Source organism: Microtus pennsylvanicus, chromosome 20, assembly GCF_037038515.1.
Source record: "Microtus pennsylvanicus isolate mMicPen1 chromosome 20, mMicPen1.hap1, whole genome shotgun sequence".
Classification (NCBI taxonomy): Eukaryota; Metazoa; Chordata; class Mammalia; order Rodentia; family Cricetidae; genus Microtus; species Microtus pennsylvanicus.
The window spans coordinates 24,257,338-24,277,480 of record NC_134598.1 but is presented as its reverse complement, the minus strand read 5'-3'; the positions used below and the strand labels follow the sequence as shown (position 1 = coordinate 24,277,480).

Sequence of the window (20,143 nt, the reverse complement as noted above, 5' to 3'; positions counted from 1 at the left end):
CACGTATAGCTGACCTGGTTATGAGGTAAATATATTAATAACTTAATTACATCAATTAAACAATTAAACGAACTAATAAAAGACTTATTAATGAATCATAAAATAACACTCTAGAAAGACAAAATTATATGTTTCCTCCATGTAATAATAAACTTATAAATATCTTCAAAATCCCAATTGGAATATGAAAAACTTAAAATAGTCATCACTGAATAAAATCTAGATAATGATTAGATAAGAAGTGCTTGTGAATGATCCTAACACCAGGTGTTTTCATATAATTGATTTTAAACTGGTTTTCAAGTGTCCTTTATTTTGTTTTCATGTTTATGATTGTTTGCATAAATGTATGCTTTTGCAAAATGAGTGTGGTAGTTGATCACAAGGTCAAAAAAGAATGTTCAATCTCCAGGAACCGAAGTTATATTGACCTGTGAGCTTTAGTATGAGTGCTGGGAACTGAATGTTGGTTCTTTAAGAGCATCAAGTACATTTAATGGCTGAGCCAAATCTCCAGGCCTCCAAACAATGCATTTGATCAACATATTATTTTGGTTACCAAAAACTCAACCGTGTTCATCAATTATGTGTTGTAATTGCAGTTTATAAGAAAATGCAAGTTGGTTGGTATCACAAAGAAATAAAATAATCCAGACAAAACAGCAGAACAGCTTAAATTCATACACACCTTGATCATGACATGTATAGTTTTTAATAGGTATTTGAGCCTTCATAGATAGCACATAGTACTATTTCTTGGGCTTTCAATTGAGAATTCTAAGAAATATGTACACCCCACTATCAGTAAGCACTCCTATGACCCACGTGTTGGTTTCTCTATTGCTCCCTATAAAAAAAGAAAACAGAACCCTGAGGAGAAACTCCTGACTGAAGTAGGCAGTAGGCAAGATTGTATGAGATATTTTCATGCCCTATAGATGAGGAATTTCAAAGAAACAAAGCAAACCCGAATGATTGGAGCTTGTTTGTAGACATAAGAACCAGCTTCTGAGCAACAAAAGAAGCATGCAGCATTTTGCTTATAACAAAAAGATTAAGTGGAGCTTTCCAGAGTCTACACTGACATAAATGTAGCAAAAATTGAGATAAAGGGAGAGTGTAAAGTTTTTTCAAATAATTGATGTAGATTTAGTACTGTCAATGTGGTAAAAGATTGGAGAGGGTGTCTTAACTACCTTTCCCCTGTTATCATATTGATGACTACCCTAATTGTCATCGTAAAACCTACATCCCGTAACCGATGGAAGAAGATGCAGAAATTCACAGCTCAGCACTGGTCCGAGCTCTTGGAGTCCAGTCTTAGAGAGAGGGGAGTGATAATATGAGAAAAGAGGTCAAGAGCATATGGGGGAAAGCCACAGAAACACCTGACCTGAGCAACTGGGAGCTCACTGAGTCCAGACTCTAGTTGGGGGACCTGCATAAGACCAAACTAGGCCCTCTGAATGTGGGTGGCAGCGGTATGGCATGGGCAGTTTGTGCGGCCACTAGCAGTGGAACCAATGTTTATTATTTATTCCTAATCTATAAACTGTGTGTGTGTGTGTGTGTGTGTGTGTGTGTGTGTGTGTGTGTGTGTGTGTGTGTTGAGCCTATTCCCTTTGGAGGGATTCCTTGCTAACCCAGATACAGGAGGAAAGGGAGGGCCTTGGTGCTGCCTCAAGTCATGTGACAGACTTTGTTGCCCATGGGAGGAGAGTGGACAGGGGGTGGGGGGATAAAGGTTAGACAGGGGGAGATTGGGAGGATGAAAAGGAGAGAGAACTGGGATTGGTATGTAAAATAATATTGTTTTTGTTTGTTTGTTTGTTTGTTTCGAGACAGGGTTTCTCTGTGGCTTTGGAGCCTGTCTTGGAACTAGCTCTGTAGACCAGGCGGTCTCAAACTCACGGAGATCCACCTGCCTCTGCCTCCTGAGTGCTGGGATTAAAGGCGTGCGCCACCATCGCCCAGCAATAATATTGTTTTAAAAAGAAAAAAGAAATCCAACTTTCAATCACTTAATTTTGAGTCATGATAGTAATTTCAACCATAAATGGCCTTAATAGAATAGGGGGGGCAGAAAGAAAACAAACATAGTTTCATGGCAAGAAAACTCATTCTGTCAAAAGATCAAAATTAACAAAAACCTTGTTTCTATACACTTTCAAGATGACAGCAAAAACATGCTCTCCCATTCAAAACCCATGCACATAGGCTAATTATAAGGAAAAAATTAGAAATAATTCCACATTAACTAAATTATCTAACTAGTATTTCTTAAAAATGTAACAGCCTTCCAACGCAAGAAAATCTACAAAACATTACAACCAAGCAGAGATTAAAGCCATGGACAGCTGACCTAATGAGGAATGTCTGTGGTTCTCTTGGAAAATAACAAATATTAAATGGAAAGTAATAAAATGTAAATCTGTGGTGTAATAATTACATTTGCTGCTTCTTTCCTCATACTTGTATTAAGAATTTCTGGGGCAAAATTAATACTCCCTTAGCCATGAGAATAAAGTTAGAATAACAAATTGGTGCCTTAGCATACAATGAATATGTGTATGTGAGCTTATTTTGTATTTTAGATCTTTGGTGTATTTGTTGGGATCGTCTGAGTTCCTCAAGGTTGTTATTGAACGCACTCCACCTATAGCTTCTTTGTATTATTCTCTAAAGTGCTGATACTCTTAACATGTTGAATTTAGAGAACGTGCTTGAGACCATGATGAATTGTATTTTATTGTTCTGTCTTTTGTGTGGTTTGCATTAGATAGGTCAAGAGATTGATAGCACTTTCATAATGCACAGGCTTGTTCACTGAAGAAGGGCGAGGTATGACCTTGCTATTTACACCATTATATGGGCATATCTTTATGAAGTAACTTAATTTGTGGTTTCACCAAATACATTGCTGCACAGTCTGCTTAGCTACTTTCAAATCCCTGCCTCCCTTCTCACAGGCACTCTGTTATGTCTCTGTCATATGTTCTGCCTTCTGTGTGTATTTTCTCATTGGACTCTGAAATTTTCTTACTGAACTCTTGAAGATATAGGAGTAATTAGCATTTAGCTTCATTAATTTCTTACTGGAAATCCCTACGTGTATAAGTAACTGCCAACATTCAGAGGCTGAAGATACAGCTAAGAGGTTAAGAGAACATGAAGCTCTTGCAGGGAACAATGGAGTTCAGTTACCAGCCTCCACATCAGAGAATTAGAATTGCCTGTGATTCCAGCTCCAAGAGATTCAATATTACCTCCTGTTCTACTTTGGCACCTATGCGCAAACACACACACATACAGACACACACACACAGAAGAGAGAGAGAGAGAGAGAGAGAGAGAGAGAGAGAGAGAGAGAGAGAGAGAGAGAGACAGAGAGACAGAGAGACAGAGAGAGACAGAGACAGAGACAGAGATGCGCACGCACACATACACACATAATTTTAAAAATAATTGAAACTTGCATGTCAGAAATTTCTGACTAGGAGTTTGGACATGACACATAAATAAGGACATGGGTGGATGTTCATAATGATATCTGAGGATATTTGTCCCACAAATTTAAATTTTTATGGTTTCAGATGCTTTGCAAGGAATTCTTCATGCCCTGTATTTTCCTAAAGCCAAAGAGATGAAAACAAAAATGGAGAACTATACAATGGCTGTTCAGAAATGCCCTATACTGCTGTGACTTTGAAGAGTATCTTCTTCTCTGATCCTCACATTCAGCCTTTAAAATAATCCAAGTTTAGCTACAATGTCCCTCCTGGTATATCATTGCAGTTTCTTTCAACTATAGATAGAGGGCGAACTTTCTGCAGTTTCTAAGAATTCTTGCATTGAACAATGCAAAAAATATTGTCTCAGTATGTCATTAGTCTAGGATCTTTGTCTTGACAACTTTATTATTTGAAAGAGTACTATTTTGCTGCATTTGGTATCTCACTCATATATTACATACACAGGATGAATGCGTAACTTTGGAACAATGTAATAAGAATTAGAATTTAAAAATATATTATTTAAACATATAAAGATTTTTAATTCTTTGATAGCTTTACTTTGGCAATTGGGAAGATATATAGGATATCTAGGATATATAGAAGAATAGATGTATCCTTCTATCATAAGTAGATTCTGTAAATATTAATGTGTCCGTTGTGATTTAATGACAAGTTCAGTGTTCGAGGTAGTTGTCACTTTAGCAGTGCTTATGTTTATAATGTCCTATAACATATTATATTATGTTATATAAGATTATAAAGAAGAACTATTATAGAGTTACAATATATTTATTAAGGATATTTCATCTTGTGTATGACTGACTGAAAAGTTTTGATATTGCCATTTTAATTGCTGCAATTATTATTAAGTCTGAAAGAATTTATAAAGCAGAAACCCACAAGTATGACATCAACAAAGACTTCTAGCAATAGTGGAGAGAGTGTCTAAACTGGCCACTTACTGCAAGCAGATTGGTGACTTCCCTAATTGCCATCAGAGATACACTGTCCAGTAACCAGTGGAAACAGAGGCAGAGATTCACAGAAAAGCATTGTGATGAGTTCCAAGAGTTTTGTGGAAGAATGGGAGGAGAGATTGTACCATCCATGGGGTGTCATGATAGGGGAACCCACAGAGAAGCTGACCTAGGCTTGTGGAGACTCATGGATGCTGGACAATGGTCAGGGAGCTTGCATGGGACAGACCTAGATTCTCTCCATGTGTGTGACAATCATGTAACTTGGTCTATTTGTAAAGTTATTCTAACATTGAGAGCAGGACCTCTGCCTGGCATTTAGCTGGCTTTTATAAACCTGCTCCCCAAGCTAAATTACCTGGACCCTCTAGATGGGAGGGAAAACTCGATTCTGCCCCAACTTTTTGTGTCTTGCTTTGTGTGAGCCTATGGGAGGCCTGTCTCTTTCTGGATGTATATGGAGAAGAAGTGTATTTAGGGGGTAGATGGAAAAGGGGAGAAGGCAGGAAGAAAGGAAAGAGGGAAAACTGGTTGGTATGGAAAATAAATGAACAAAAGTTATTTAAATAACTAAAAAAATAAAAAATAAGACCCTGCGAAATATAAAAATAAAAATTTACTTTTAATGACTAACTTATTTTAATTCTACTTTATGACTACTGTATGCAGTGCTGACATAAATTGAATATATACAGTAATGATGCATTTCAATCACTTTCAGTTCTTTTGAGTATATCCCAAGATGTGTATGTGAATTCTATTTTGGGGAAGCAACCTTATGACTTTTTCATATTAGGTGCCCCATTTGACATTCCCAACTTTAGAGAAGAATGCTATTTTTCAGCGTCCTTGTCAACACTTATTAGAGTCTAGCCTAGAAGCTGTCCATCTGAATAGGGATGAGATAGTATCACACTGTACCTTGATCCAACTTCATCTAATGGCTAATGACTTTGAACATCTGTTAATGGTATTATTTTTCACATGTATTCTTTGCAGAAATTTATATCCAGTCTTTTAAATATATTTTAAAGGAGATTGTTTAGTATTTGCTGTTGAATTGCTGCAGTTCTGTCTATATATGTTATGAGTTAATTTGCGTTTTAGTTTTGTGCTTATAAATGTTTTATTATGGTCACAGCCTCACCCTCTTTAATCCCCTTTCACCCCAGTTTTATGCTCTCTTCTGCTAATAAGTTCCTTTCATACTTTCTGGTCTTTTTGTTTTGTGAATCTTTGTGTTGAATCAGCCCTCTCTTAATGTAGGCATGGACAGAACCAGAGACTGGAACTGAGGACACTCACCCCTGGATTCTCCTCTGAAAATATTGACCCTCTGCTCTCTCAAGAGCCTTCCTCAGCCACATGATCCCAAGATAGGGTTAAGATAGGTCCCATGATCCCAGCACCCCATCTTTGATCATATGTTGAGAGATTTAACTGTACTGGCAACTTCAGCAAATTTAAGTTCATGAGTGCATCAGATATGTAATGTCCATAAGATAGACTCCACCGCACTCTTCATCATCTTACTTCTGACTCCTCCTCTGAGATGTTCCCTGTGCCTTAGACCTGGTAGTATGGATATACCACAAAAGGTTGAACTCAAACCTTATTTGCAGTACCTGAGCTAGCCGTTGACTATTCCTCTATTACACTCATTTGTTGCATTTATTTTGGCAAATACTTTTTCCACTTCTGTGAGTTCTTTTTCACTAGTCCTTTGGTTCTGATATGGTTTGATTAGACTGTTATTACATGTTTACTTACGACCTGAGTGTCATGTCAAAGAAAGCATCATCAAAACCCATGTCATAAATGAGTTTCCCTGCATTTACTTCCAATAATTTTATAGTTAAGCCTTTTATGATTTAATTTTCATTCATTTGAATTCATTTACATGTCTTCTGAGATAATTGTCTAGTTTCAGCCGATTGCATATCAATGACCTATTCTTTCAGCATCACTTCTTGAAGCATGTTCTTTTTTCAGGAAATGCTGTCTGTGCCCTTGATGGAAACCATATGAGCACACAGTAGGTGTTCATGTATTTATTTAGTGGTGATAGGAATTGAATGAAGGACATTGCTCATGCTAAGCAAGAATTCTAAGTGTGGTCATACCTGGTGTGTTAAAGTTTTCTTTATTTGCTTACTGTTCAACTCTAGTAGTCTAAATATCTGTCATTTCACCAGAACCACCTGCTTTAGTAGAGAGCTATGGGAAGAAGCCCAGTGCAGGAGAGGCTTAGATAAAATCCATAATGCTATCTGCTATGCTTTCTGTTTGATGACTTTTGATAAAAATGGGTAATATTTCCTAGGGCAGACAGATCATTGTCAAAATGTGTTGTATCATCTCCAGGAAATAATGAATATACAAATTATAATCTATAATATCAATTCCATTTGTATGTTTAAGAGTAATAAATGACATGTATTAAAAATTAATCAAGGAAGTGACTCCTAACTGGCCAAGGAGATGATTCTTGCCATTAAATAGGTGAGATATGATGGATTATGGGAAGGATGGTATGAGGTGTGGAAAAGATGAGAGATATTTAAGTTATGTAATCAGTGCATGGAGGGTTATATCCAGGAGGAAAACCCGTAATGATTCAATGAAACCTTTAGTGTTTCATATTTTAGTAGCCTGGTAGGTAGTGGCGCTTTCTTTGCCTTAAAGCTTCTGAGGTGTATGAAACTATGCTTTGTTTCTTGTATACATAACATGCTCCAGAATGTATAATCTCCATCCTCCAGTTATGATTCTGTAGTAGATAAGGTTAAAAGCAGGATTTTGATCTAACATTTTTTTTTCTGATTTCCAGATGATTGTATTCCCTTTGTTTTCCCTTTGTTTGGGAAACTCCATTCTTAGCGTGGGACCAAGAAACGACATAAACATCATACCATAGCATACTCAACATGCCATTGCTACATACAAACAAACACAGAACATACACAAGATTGATTTTATAGGCATTGGACTTTTTTCAAAAGTGTATATACTCTCAGAAGATTCTATGCCCTTAATTGCCCTGTCTAAATATTACATGCTTTTCCGTGTGACAAATCTAACACAGAAATCTGTGCATGTTAAAAATCCTTAAGTGCTTTGCTTGATGATAACACACCAGATGAACTCTATTTTATGCCTCAAATCCAGAATATTATTAAATGACTTAATGTTTAAGGCTCAGTACAAAAATTTAAATTTACCTCTTAGGTAATTTATTAGAATTAGATGTTCTTACTTTTTATTTTTTATGTATCTTTTTTATTTTTTATGTCGCTTGAAAACTCTGTATTTCTATGCAGAACTGCATACATTTAAGAAATTGTCTCTTAAAAATGCCAGTTTTTATTATTGTATATAAAATGTTTAACAAGTCTGTATATTAAAAGATAGTAAAATTAATGCAAATAAAAGAATAAATTTATGACAGATAAATGATCATGAAAATAGAACAAAATAGGAATTCTTTTTAACTAAAAACTTTGGTTCCATCACATAGAACTGTATATATCTCGATGGTGTGGATTCTATAGTATAGTCTAAGGGAAGGCAATAGTGCAAATAAATTCCGTGCCAGTAGACACTTTAAAATACTAGATTTAGCAGCAGTCACATTAGCTTAGATAATGGGAGAATTTTTCTCCATTGAAAATGCTCGCTGTCGCTTGAGAAGAACTTACTGAGGCAGCCTGCCATCTAGCTTTTTCACAGAAAAACAGGCTTGCAGACTGCAGATGAGAGTCTGGAGCACAGACAGTTTTAACTTAGCCATTCCTAATTTATCTCAAGCGTTTTCAATTCATCTTCACTGCTCTGTGCACACAGGGACACCAGATTGCCTTCCCTGGGGAAGAGACTGCAACCGGGGATCTAGAGAGCTGTCACATTCCAAGAAATATTTAAATTGTGCTGATTTTCTTCTGGAGAGCTGAGCCCTGGGAATGAAACTCTCCATCCAGTCATAGCTTTGCGGGCAATAGATCAGAGGATATTGCCAGGTTCCTAATGGATTATTGTTATCGGGCAGGTTTTCTCTGAAGGTACGTAGTTATTTTCTCAATTCATTACCCTCTCCTGTTTGTCAAGTAATAAGCTAATGAGCTGGGAATACAAACCTGTAAATAGAGAAAGCTGTTAAGGAGTCAGTATTGACTGAGTAATGGCACTTTATTGCTGCATGTTTGTTTGTGAAATAATTGGATTTCTTTATTAAGATGAGTATATATATATATATATATACTTTGAACTGCAGTGTCAGCACAAAACAGGCAAAAACCAAAACAAATCCGTGCTGCAGGCTGCATTATAATAAGTTCATATTAATTCTCTGGAGGGGGTTCCTTTTGTGGCTGCAGCCAATAATGAAGGGAATTGCATACTTTGGAAACTTGCTTCAGCCTGCGTATTTTGGAATAGTCATAACATTTTCTCTCTTTCTTGGCAAATACTCTCTATCAAATGCTGTCATTAAATGTGCTGTTTGTCATGGATGCTTATGCAGATATAGAAATGATGGAATTGCTTAATTTTTACAAACTCCAGTATAAGTATTTCTGAGAAATGATAAGGGGGCACGTGGTTTGTGTTGCTGATCTGTATTTGTGAGTTCGAATAAAATGTATTAAAATTAATTACTACCCTGCTAGTGAATTACATTGTAAAACTCATTTAAGTTTTCTGGACAAATAATGTTACCATATTCCCTTTGGTGGGAAAGCGTTAAGTAAAGTAAAATGTTCAAAGCTGACAAACTTCTGAACAGTAACTGAGCTAACAAAAATGGATAAAACATCTTTATCCTAAGTAAAATGTGTCTTATTTTACTCTGATCTATTGCCACTGGAAAGGATGACTTCTCTCTGTGTTTTCTAAAAGTTAAAGGTGGATGTGAATATTGGGGTCCTATGTTCTCCATCGGATTAGAATGAGGGTTCTTGGTAGAATGCAAGCCCAGAACAACCACAGAGTTTATAAAACAAGAGGACATCTTTAAAGCTGCAGTGTTAAGGGCTTTTGATGACTGTGTGAATGGGCTCAGTGAAACCTCCTGCCTTGCTGGTTGCTGGTACTTTTCCATGGTGAGAAATGGCTATTAGACTCAATGGAATTGCAGGTTTCCTTGGCGTGGGGTGCAGTGTACCAGCTGCTGAGCTTGGACTGGAACGCAGGCTTTGCCCACCCATCTGTGGGTTAATCACAGATTTAGAAGAGGAGATGGTGGCTGAGCTTTGCAAGGGCACTTAGTAAATGTTGTACATCCTTTGTAGCATTGGAGAGAGTGTCAGGAAAAAGAGAAACGAGAGAGAGACAGTGGAGGAGTGAGTCACGCAAACAGTCACTCTTAGTGTATTACTCTGAACCTCAGAGGAATTGTAGAGGGCAAAAGAGAAGAAAAACAGAAGAGAGTAAAGAGAATAGAGTCCTCAAACTCTACTTTCAAGTGCTGCCTTCCTTGAATCATACAAGGAATTGAATAACAGGAGCTGAAATTGAGGTTTTCCTAAGGACACTTCCATTTGGCAAGCTGTTCTCTTTTGTGAAACCTCTTTCCCCACTTGTTCCCAGTCTGGCTTCTCCACCAATAATCAAACGCTCCAATTCAAATCTACACAGGAACACTCAGAAAGTGCTCGCCAGCCTCTTATCTCAGAGCTTTCTGAATCAATAGTGTCTGAATACTGCCGGATGAGGTGTGTCCATTTCCTTTTAACCACTGAAGTTTTTAGAAATTTCAGTCTCTGTTCTAAACAACACTAGCAATGTTATTTTAGGGAATGGATTTTGGTGTTGCAGAAGGGGACCACTATATTATAAAACGTAGTTGTGTCAGTTTGGGGCAAAGGGAAGATATGATAATAGCCAAACAATAAGTTATAAATTTACATTAGAACATTCTATGAATTGAACAAATTTGAAAATAGCTCCACCTATCAAATTACAATGAAAATTCTCATCACTCTGGCCTCCTATTAACCTTTGTTACTACACTTTTGCCATTACCTCGGCCTTCCTCTAGGATGCATTTACTTACCCAGCTCTTTAAATTGGCTCAGCTTCTTGTTCTAGTACTAAAAGTTATTTTATTTCATCTTATGGTGAGTTCATTGCTAAATATATTACTGTAATTTCATTTTATTATTTGCCACTAAATAACATTAACATTTATTGAGTGCTTGTGATGTGCGTGCTGCTTCTGAGCAACATGTAGTAAGAAACCATGTAATGCTATCCCATCCTAAATCAAACTGTTTATTAATATTTCAGGGCCTCTAATTGGTACACAGAAAATGAGGAAATTAAACCTGGCTTTTCTAGTGGCCTCTTATGTACCCATGATGTATTAAATGTGTAATATTTAGTCTGTGACTTGAGTTTATCTTTATCAAGGAGTCATGCAGATTATCTGGTTGCTTTCAAATACTCCTTTTACTTCATGCCATGTGTTAAAGTACCGTAATGAACAGAGGATTGGATTGAGGGTAAGAGAAATAGCATTAGATACGGTAGGCAAGTATATGTAAGTTCACTGAACCCTATGTACATGTTATTTTGTGACGGAAACAATAATATCTACTTCGAATAAATTGGTTTAGAGAGATCACATACTCAAGCATCAAGCAATTTAAGCACAATGAATACTGAATAAATGATACTCATATCAAAGGCAGTTTTATCATAACCTTTCAAGTAAGAAACATAAATGTTCCAACTGAAACTACTTTGGCCCTCCAGTTTTTTAATAATGCATGTCTGTTGGCTTGGTTCATAATATCATAATTATATTTAATAAGAAATCAAACTTTAATAGTGTTTTACCTTTTGGTAATAAATTACTTGTAGATACATCAAAAGATTATGCATTGAGATATAAATTCAGGAAATGATTAGCTTTAGAAACCAGTGGGTATATTTTATATAGATATCAAATAACTTAATTACCAGTCATAACTTAGCAAGAGAAGCAGGCATAAATACATTTCATCTCTTGTAGCTCTTCCCAAAGGACGTAACAATAGAAGCCAATAAATCCTCTTGCTCATTAGTCTTTACCCTTCAACCCTCTTATTTGCATTTTATTTTGTTATTATCCCTACTAGGGAGATGACCTCACATTCCAGCTGCTCAGAGGAGTTCAAGCATATAAAACCTCCCCTCAAGGAGCAAAGTAAACACATGAGAACTTTAGTTAAAATAAACAGCATCTGCATGGAGGGCACCGTAAATACTCATTGTTCCTTTTAATGAAAAGAGATTTCTTCCTTCTGATTATGGTGTCCATTCCCTCTTACTCCTCCCAGTGCCTCCCACCTCTCTTCCCAATAGGATCCACTCCCTTTCTCTCTATCATTTGAAAACAGGCTTCCAAGGGATAACGGCAAAGTAATAGATAAGTAAAATGAAATAGCACATTAGAATGTGGGTGAGTGTAAGGGAGGCAGAAGAACAAGAGACCCATTTTCACACACCGAAAAATCCCATTAATACACTCTACTGGAAGGCATATACTTATGAAGACGAACACATTTGGACCTGTTCAGACTCTATATGTGCTGCCCCAGTCTTGATGAGGTTTTCTCCCTTGATTTACTTACAGGGCCTCGCTTTGTTGGGGTTCTCCATCCCTTCTGGCTCTTACATTCTTTCTGCCTCCTCTATCACAGTGATCTCTGGGCCTTGAGGGGCTCAGATATAATAGGGACATCCCTTTTATAGCTGAGTGTTTCATAGTCTCTCACTCTTCCTAGAATATCTGGCAGTGGCCCTCTGTGTTTGTTTCCATCTGACGAAGGTGAAAGCATCTCTGTGGACAGGCGAGGAAGGGACTAAGCTATAATTATAACAGAATGTCATTATCAGTCATTTTATTTCTATCTATCTATCTATCTATCTATCTATCTATCTATCTATCTATCATCTATCTATCTATCTATCTATCTATCTATCTATCTATCTAATTTTATTCTAGTATTTGGTTTTAGGCTGCTTAGATACCTAGTCTCTGGTTCATGGTCACCTAAACAGTGCTGGGCATAGTAAACATCTACATGGCCCTTAAGTCAAATCTGGTACTTGTCTGTGCCACCATGGCCCTGGCATATCTTTCAGGCATGACACCATTATTAATCAACGGTTTTGTGGCTGACTTGATGTTTATGTTTCTTTATTAGCAGTGTACATGGGAACTTCCTACAACAAACACCATAAAATGTTGGGGCAAAGGCTGTTATTTAGGTACCGGCTGGACTTTTCCATATTCACTTAGTTGTGAACATTGCTGTCTTCAGCAATGTTCCCTGGAGTCAGTTTTTAGAGAGCGATCTATAGTCTTAGTAGCAGCGTGGGTTGTTGGGGGATTCCAAAGGGAGCCCTTTAGCCAACAACTCAATTCAATGTAACCTAGTCCTGTTCCCGGAAATATGATTTGATGATGATAAGAGATGTCAAATTGAGACTTTTCCTACTCTGATGCTTACTGATTACATTTAGATTGATTAATATATGCACATATCATATTTGTCCATAATATTTTTACAAATTTGCACACCCATCATCACGAATCAGTATCAGAGGGTTTCACTAATCTTAGCCCTTCAGTGGAGTGTAAGATAAATTCTCAAGGCCGTTTTGTTTTGATTTTTCTGATGATCAAGGATGTTGAATATTCCCTTAAGTGTTACATAGGCATTTGAATTGCCTTTTTAAAGAATTCTCTGTTTTGGGGGCCTGGAGAGATGGCTCAAAGAGTAAGAGGATTGCCTGCTCTTCCAAAGGTCCTGAGTTCAATTCCCAGCAACCACATGGTGGCTCACAACCATTTGTAATGAGGTCTGGTGCCCTCTTGTGGCCTGCAGGCAGACACGCAGAGAGGATATTGCTTACATAATAAATAAATAAATAAATATTTTTTTTAAAAAGAATTCTCTGTTTAGATTTGTACGTGGTTTTTAAGTTGGATTATATTTTGGTGACATATAGTCCTTTAAACTTCTTCATATATTTTATAAACTAGCCCTCTACTGGATGTGTATTGTTAAAAATCTTCTCTAATTCTGAAGGCTGCTTCTTTGTCCAAACGATGGTGCCCTTGGTTGTGCAGCAGCTTCTCAGTTTCATGATTTGTAGTAGTGGTAAAACTGTCACATGCCAAAGATCAGTTCAGCCAAATGTTGATCTTTACAGTGGCTTTAAATCCTCACCACAATACCCAGTGTGGAAACTGTCTTACCATGGGTCTCAAAATTAATGAAAACATATGTGTCTGGATTAGCAATGTACTTTATATACCCAGAATATATGGGAAATTTACTTAACCCTGAATGTGAAGAGGTCAGATAGTAAGCTTTCTGATACTGGAATTTTGTTGATGAAGCAAGAAGATAATTACTTGGAAGAATAATGGTCGAGAAGTTTATACTATATTATAGCTGATTGGTATTTAGGCATAAGTAGGACATACTGGTAATATTGTTTTATGTTCGTTCTTATTTGTCACCATTACCAATACTACCTTAAATTGCAAATACTTCCCAATTTAGTAATCACAAAATAATTTATGCATATGACTTGACCTGACTCTTCTAAACTTTCTTGAAACATGTATATTTTCCTGATTCTCAAATTTAGAAATTTTAATACATTATTAAAATATAATCTGAGCAGGAAGGTGGAGCATACATTTAGTCCGAGCATTGAGGAGGCAATGGCAGACAAATATTAGACTTCAATGTCAGCTTGAATCTCCTAGATTGGGTTCTAGGAGAGGAAGAGCTAGCTGCACAGAGAAAGCCTGTCTCAAAGAACTAAAAAAGAAAGACAAAACATTATGGTCTACATTCTACTTTCAATTTAATTTTCTAAATTCTTTCCTTGTCCAAGCAAGGTGGCTGGTAGATAAATATCCATAGATTAATGTTTAATGAGTAAAAAGATGCAGCAACATTGTTTTAATGAAACCCCTTTCCTGTAAGTATAAAAATAGTTATGGGTATCATATTTAATGCCACCACATTGCCAGTTTGAAATGTACCCAAGTGCTGAGTTGCTTTGACTTATCTTTATTTTTCAACTTCCAATAGAATCTGAGATCTCACATGTTTATTTCCTCTGCTACTTCTAACTCCAGGAAGATAATTGCAAAAGTTTAACTCACCTTTTTTGATACAAACGAAATTTTAAACTGAGTAACTTAGTCACCAATACCTCAAGGTGAATTTCCTTCAGCGATACCTGTTTAATAGTTGATTCATTTTGCTTTTGAGATGTTTTGCCAGCAAGCTAGGTTTTTGTCAGCTGATGAAAGATCAAAGGAATTGTGGTATAAAGGAAGAAGAATATTATTTATTTTTTAAGAAGAAATTAAATCATTTGAGACAACTTGGATAGACCCTACTTGATATTATGTGTTTTGAAATAATTCAACCAAAAATTTAGCGAAGCAAGTTTTTCAGATGAGAGACTCTATCAACTTGTGAATGATGAAAAATACTTTTAAGGAGACACAAAATCTTGTTTATCATACACATCTTCCTCAGTTTTTTCTAATACAAGTTGGTGTTCACTCTCCCTCTGTATGAGGATAAACAATAGATGTTATGGGATGAATTATGTTTGTCCTGATATAAACATAGAAACTCGAATTTAAAAGCCCTTGACATGGTCGTATTTGGAGGTAAGGTCTTTAAAGAACCAATTACAAGGTAGGCTCTACTCAAGCCTTTAAAATGTCCTTGTAATCAGAGGGCATAATTAGGACAAACACACAGATAAAATTAAATGAAGACTGAGGGAAAAGGGGGGAATCTGTGAGCAAGGAGAGAAGCTTCAGAGGAAAGGCCCTGGAGACTCCTTAAATTTGGCCTGTGTTCCACAACTGTGACAATTCAATGGGTTTCATACTGTTATGAAATCTCAACCACGTAAGTTTAAAAATATGGAACTAACATACTAGACCTCAAAATTTGATCAAAAGATACCCTTCAATTCCATTTAATTGCAGAAGTCAAAACTGGTTTTAATATTGAAAAAACTAATCTCTTTCTCCCCCCCCCCCCAACCCAGTAAATTACATACATATGTGGTGATTATTTAATAGAATAGTCTCGGTCCTTTTCAATAGGACGCTGATGTGCCCCAGTGTTTAAATGATGTTTGAAGTGGTAAATGATTTAAAAACAGCCTTCTCATTTAAAAAACACCCCCAAAAGTAAAATTTATAAGATCTGTTGAGTATTATTTTTATGTGAATCTGACTATCATATTTACATGGTAGTTATTACTATCATCAATTTATGGATGTAAGAACTGAGGAATCAAGAGATGAAATAAGGGTCTGTTGTTATTATGCATAAGGTTACTAGGAGTTAGAGCCCGTGTATAACACTTAATCAATATACTATTACAGAACCTAAGCCATGGCAAGATTTTATTTTTAAATTACATTAAGAACTTCAGTGAAAACTGTGAGGAAATGCATTGAGATATAGTTCAGTGGGAAGGAAACAATCACTTGGGTTTTTTATTTAATATTTTATATTAATTTATAATAGTTCATGACAGTACCATACTTAATCATGTCACTTATTGGTATTTTTCTACAAAAGTATGGGATATTTTAGGACTTTTTAAAAAAATTGATGACTGTGTATAATTATAAAGTTAGTTTGAGTAGATAATACCTGATATAAAATTATAAACATGAATTTTAGATGTGTTATCCTTAGTTTTTATAGAAATATTATTACTTTAATAATTTGTACATAATGAAGAAGTGGTTTACAGACTAGTCTAACACATAATTTAAAAGGTTGTGTTATCTCTGCCCATTTAAACACAATTAAGATGGAATAGAAGGATAATTTTTGCAAGGAGGAATCTGAGTGGAAACTACTGGGGAGTGATTCTGTTTTATGTTTTATGAGCATATGATATTGTGTGGATTTGTGAGTTGTGCTTTCTAAGCTCCAGCTCTACCTGAGGTGTCTTCAACAGGTTTTATGGAACTGAATTATATTTTCTAGCTGAATGTAAATATAGTAGAGTCTCCATGACAGGAAAGTAGGCCAGCACCTTTCTGTAGTGTAAATGCAACTGACCTACTTCCTGTATTGTTCTTCTATCACTGCAATTACAGAACAGAATACATCTCAGATGTACAAACCTATGGCCAGAAATATGATTGTTCTGGAGAAGGCTGTCATTCATCTGCCAAAACCTAGCAACACAAACATCTGCCTTACTTGTTCCATCCAAAATTTACATATAATGTCTATGTTGTAATTAAAATAGTCGTTACTATCTAAAGCTTACTAGAATGGGGATAATGTTAAGATTATTGTTTGCGAATTTGTTTCAGTAGGCTTTCCTATTTCAGACACTTGGAGATTTCTAAATGGGATTTTGCTTTCCAACAGTTAGTTCCTTAATGGTTTTTATTTCAACAGGTAATCAACTATATTTCATAAGGTCTAGACCTTATGATCAATGTGATTTAGATTTAGTATTTCTAAAACAGTTTTATCGTGACTATGAGCGGCAAATATGTTTCTTTCAAGGATTATCCACAGGAATTGGCAAAGAAAGTCTGTTTGTAGTATATGGGGAAATGATGTGAAGTTGGATAGGCACTCTTATCTCCCTACCAAATGCATCCTGCAGTGTACAGGAATTGGATCATTCAATCCCTTGTGAATTGGATGGCTCCTTTCTCTTCAGATCCATCTACACAGTGTTACTCCTCAAAGAATAGACCAAGTTTTATAAACTGTCTCACCAAGACTATTTTCATTTCTCTTTGGAAAGAAAAGATGATTTCAAGAGTTAGTATAGTCTCCAAATAATAGAAATATTTATGAGGATAAATTGATTTTATCTATGGGAATTATAATTATCATTGTGAAATCTGAGAGTATGGCCCACTCTTATAAACTGTTGTTGAGGATAGAGGGGATAGAGCATGATATGGAAGCTAAAAATTGGAAAATAGCTTCTCTAGACTGTTCAGGAAATTTGTACCACCACACTTTCTCCCCTCATTGTGAGACTACTGTAGTTGGTATTCTTTCAAGTAATGTTTTTATTTGCTACTCCCATGTAACTGCTGCCAAACATGTGGAGAATGCCCACATAGGCTTGGAATGAAGATACTGTGGACGTAATTTGTCCATCGTTAAAGTAGTGAATTAATAATTCTCCTCCTCATAAAAAATAATCCTATAATGTGAGTAGCTATAATAACTGATCAAGCAGAGGCCGGAGAGGAAAGCACATGGACCTATCTATCACAAGTCATATCTTAATGAAAGATAATTATAATGACAAGAGTGTACCAGAGCATGGAACAGTAATTGGTAATCCACCATCTCCCAATTATAATCAAACTTGACTGTAACTGAAGGTAATGGATCAATTCTGGGAAGTAATTAATTAAAAATAATTTACTATTATGTGGATTGGAGATACATAGGAGGTAGATATTTGATAGGCACACAAATAAAATACATGAACAAAGTACTATACACAACCTTCGAATAAAGCCCAACACATAGATAAATCTGTGAAACCTAATCAATTGTCAAAAGGGGCAGTTAAGGTCAGTTACAGCGCAATTGAAAGTAGGCTCACTCATCATCATCAACAGTTGTACTGTCAATGTATATATGTCCAACTTATTTGTGCATTTCAATGTTACTGTTGCCTTAAAATTTAGGATTAAACTATTTCAATGTTATTAACAAAACTATTAAAGTTTCTTTCTCAGTCCTTTTTGTTAAAATTGCAAAACACAATTCTCAGTATGCATGTGGACATGGCTTGCAATTAACCTCATTTTCTGTTTCTAATAGCACTGTCATTAGGTAAGACAACAAACGATGTCAAGTTATTGTGAGCAGCCGTGGAAATGTAACCTTAAGGTCTTTTCAAACACTATAGTGTATGAGAAAAGTCAGAATCCAGGAAAGAGCGCAACCAGGTTCCTTTCTCTACCATAGGCAACATTAATTGCATGCCCAATATAAAGAAGAACAAAACACCACTGTCTATAAAACATTCTGAGTGCTAGAACTCTCTGTAGCCTATTGTCTTTTTGTTGAAGGTCACTGAAATCATTCATAACTTATAAACTTTTTTGCTAGATAAAAGACATAAAAATCAAAAGAAAATATGATCCCATGAGTGCATGGAGATTTAAGGCTTGAATGAACATATGTTGGACTTTGAATCTATAAAATATTTCATTATTACATTATATGTTACCATTGGGTTTGTGGAAATAACCATTCATTCTTTCAAGTGTTTTAAAATTATAAGGATACTAATTCTATAGCAGAAAGTGGTATTTACTTAAGAGTTTCTTTACAAGTTTGGAAGGCTATGTAATCTGTATAATACAATCCATTTGTAAACTACCCTTACTGATATAGCATGCAGTACTGGTTAGTACCTAACTATACTTTTTTTCCATGGTAAGGAGAAATATGCCAATCACCTGGCAGCACTGAGCAATTTCTCATATTTTAAAATCTCCCTTGATCAAAACACTTGCTGCTTCAGCAAACTAACGCATACTAATCTTGCATTGCTGTTTGAAATAAGGTTAAGTTAGAGAGACAGAGACTGGTATTTTTCATTTGAATCGCTCAAACAGCCCTCAGAATTCAAAACATATGGTTCACATGGCCTGGTGGTAACACTGGCCATGAACATAAACACAGACTCTGGTTGCCATAAGGTCATGGATCCAGATCTGGCTCTTGGCAACAGCTTGGGCTGGACACAACCCTGTCCTTGGTTGACAGCACAGGGTAAGGACATCAACCTGCTTCTCACTGCCTTCACCTCTTTAGTTCCACCTCTCTCCACAGTACATAGGCTCTCGACTACACTTTCTCTTCCATATCTCTACCATATATATATGTGTGTGTGTGTGATATATATATATATATACCAGACCAGTGCCTCAAGATACCAGGTGTCTGTGGTTGTCTTCCACATGCCTGCCTTTCCACTTATTTTTTATAAATTATTCTTTTAATAATTTTGTATTTATTACAATCAACATTTAGAACGGTTTCCATGTTCCAATAGGCAGCAGCACATATATGTATATAGTTATTATTTCACTCAAGACAAATGATGTAAGAGAACCCAGAAGCTAATCTACTTTAGGTCTATATACATTTGCCTTTTGTAAACAGTTCATACTATTAGATTCTTGCTTTATGCTGCCTTTTGCTTTTCTTTGTTCATCTTGAATGTAGTATCTCTTCATGGTTCAACAGCATCATACATTTTTGTTGCTGCTTATTCAGTTCATGCCCTTAGCTGACTCTTTTTTAGTGTTTTTAAGGTTGTTCAATCACTAAAATCAAATAGGCTGTTAAATACTTGTTAGTGTTTGTCAACTTGATGGAAGAAACCTAGTCATGCCCGGACAATAGGTATCACAATTGAAGAAGTGTCCCCATCGGAATGACTTGTGATCATATCTGAAGTAATTCCCTTGATTGCTCATTGTTGTAGCTTGCTCTTAGTCTCTGCATCTGTCAAGCATCAGGTTCCTGACCAGAGTTCCAGGCTTGCCGTCCCTCTAATATGGTTTCCCTCTGTTATGTAATTTATAAAGTCCAATAAACC

The 20,143-nt window shown here is 36.1% G+C and overlaps 1 protein-coding gene across 4 annotated transcripts in view; it reads left to right on the top strand.

Annotated features, from left to right (window-relative positions):
- Nucleotides 1-8,196: 8,196 nt before the first annotated feature.
- Mgat4c (MGAT4 family member C) overlaps nucleotides 8,197-20,143 on the top strand; it is a 481,385-nt gene continuing 469,438 nt past the window's right edge. For 3 of the 4 annotated variants that reach the window (XM_075954475.1, XM_075954472.1, XM_075954474.1), the window contains exon 1: nucleotides 8,218-8,550. The gene's annotated coding sequence lies outside the window, so the exon portion shown is untranslated. Of the gene's footprint in view, nucleotides 8,551-20,143 lie in introns of all 4 variants that reach the window. The other variant, XM_075954476.1, reaches the window with a different exon arrangement.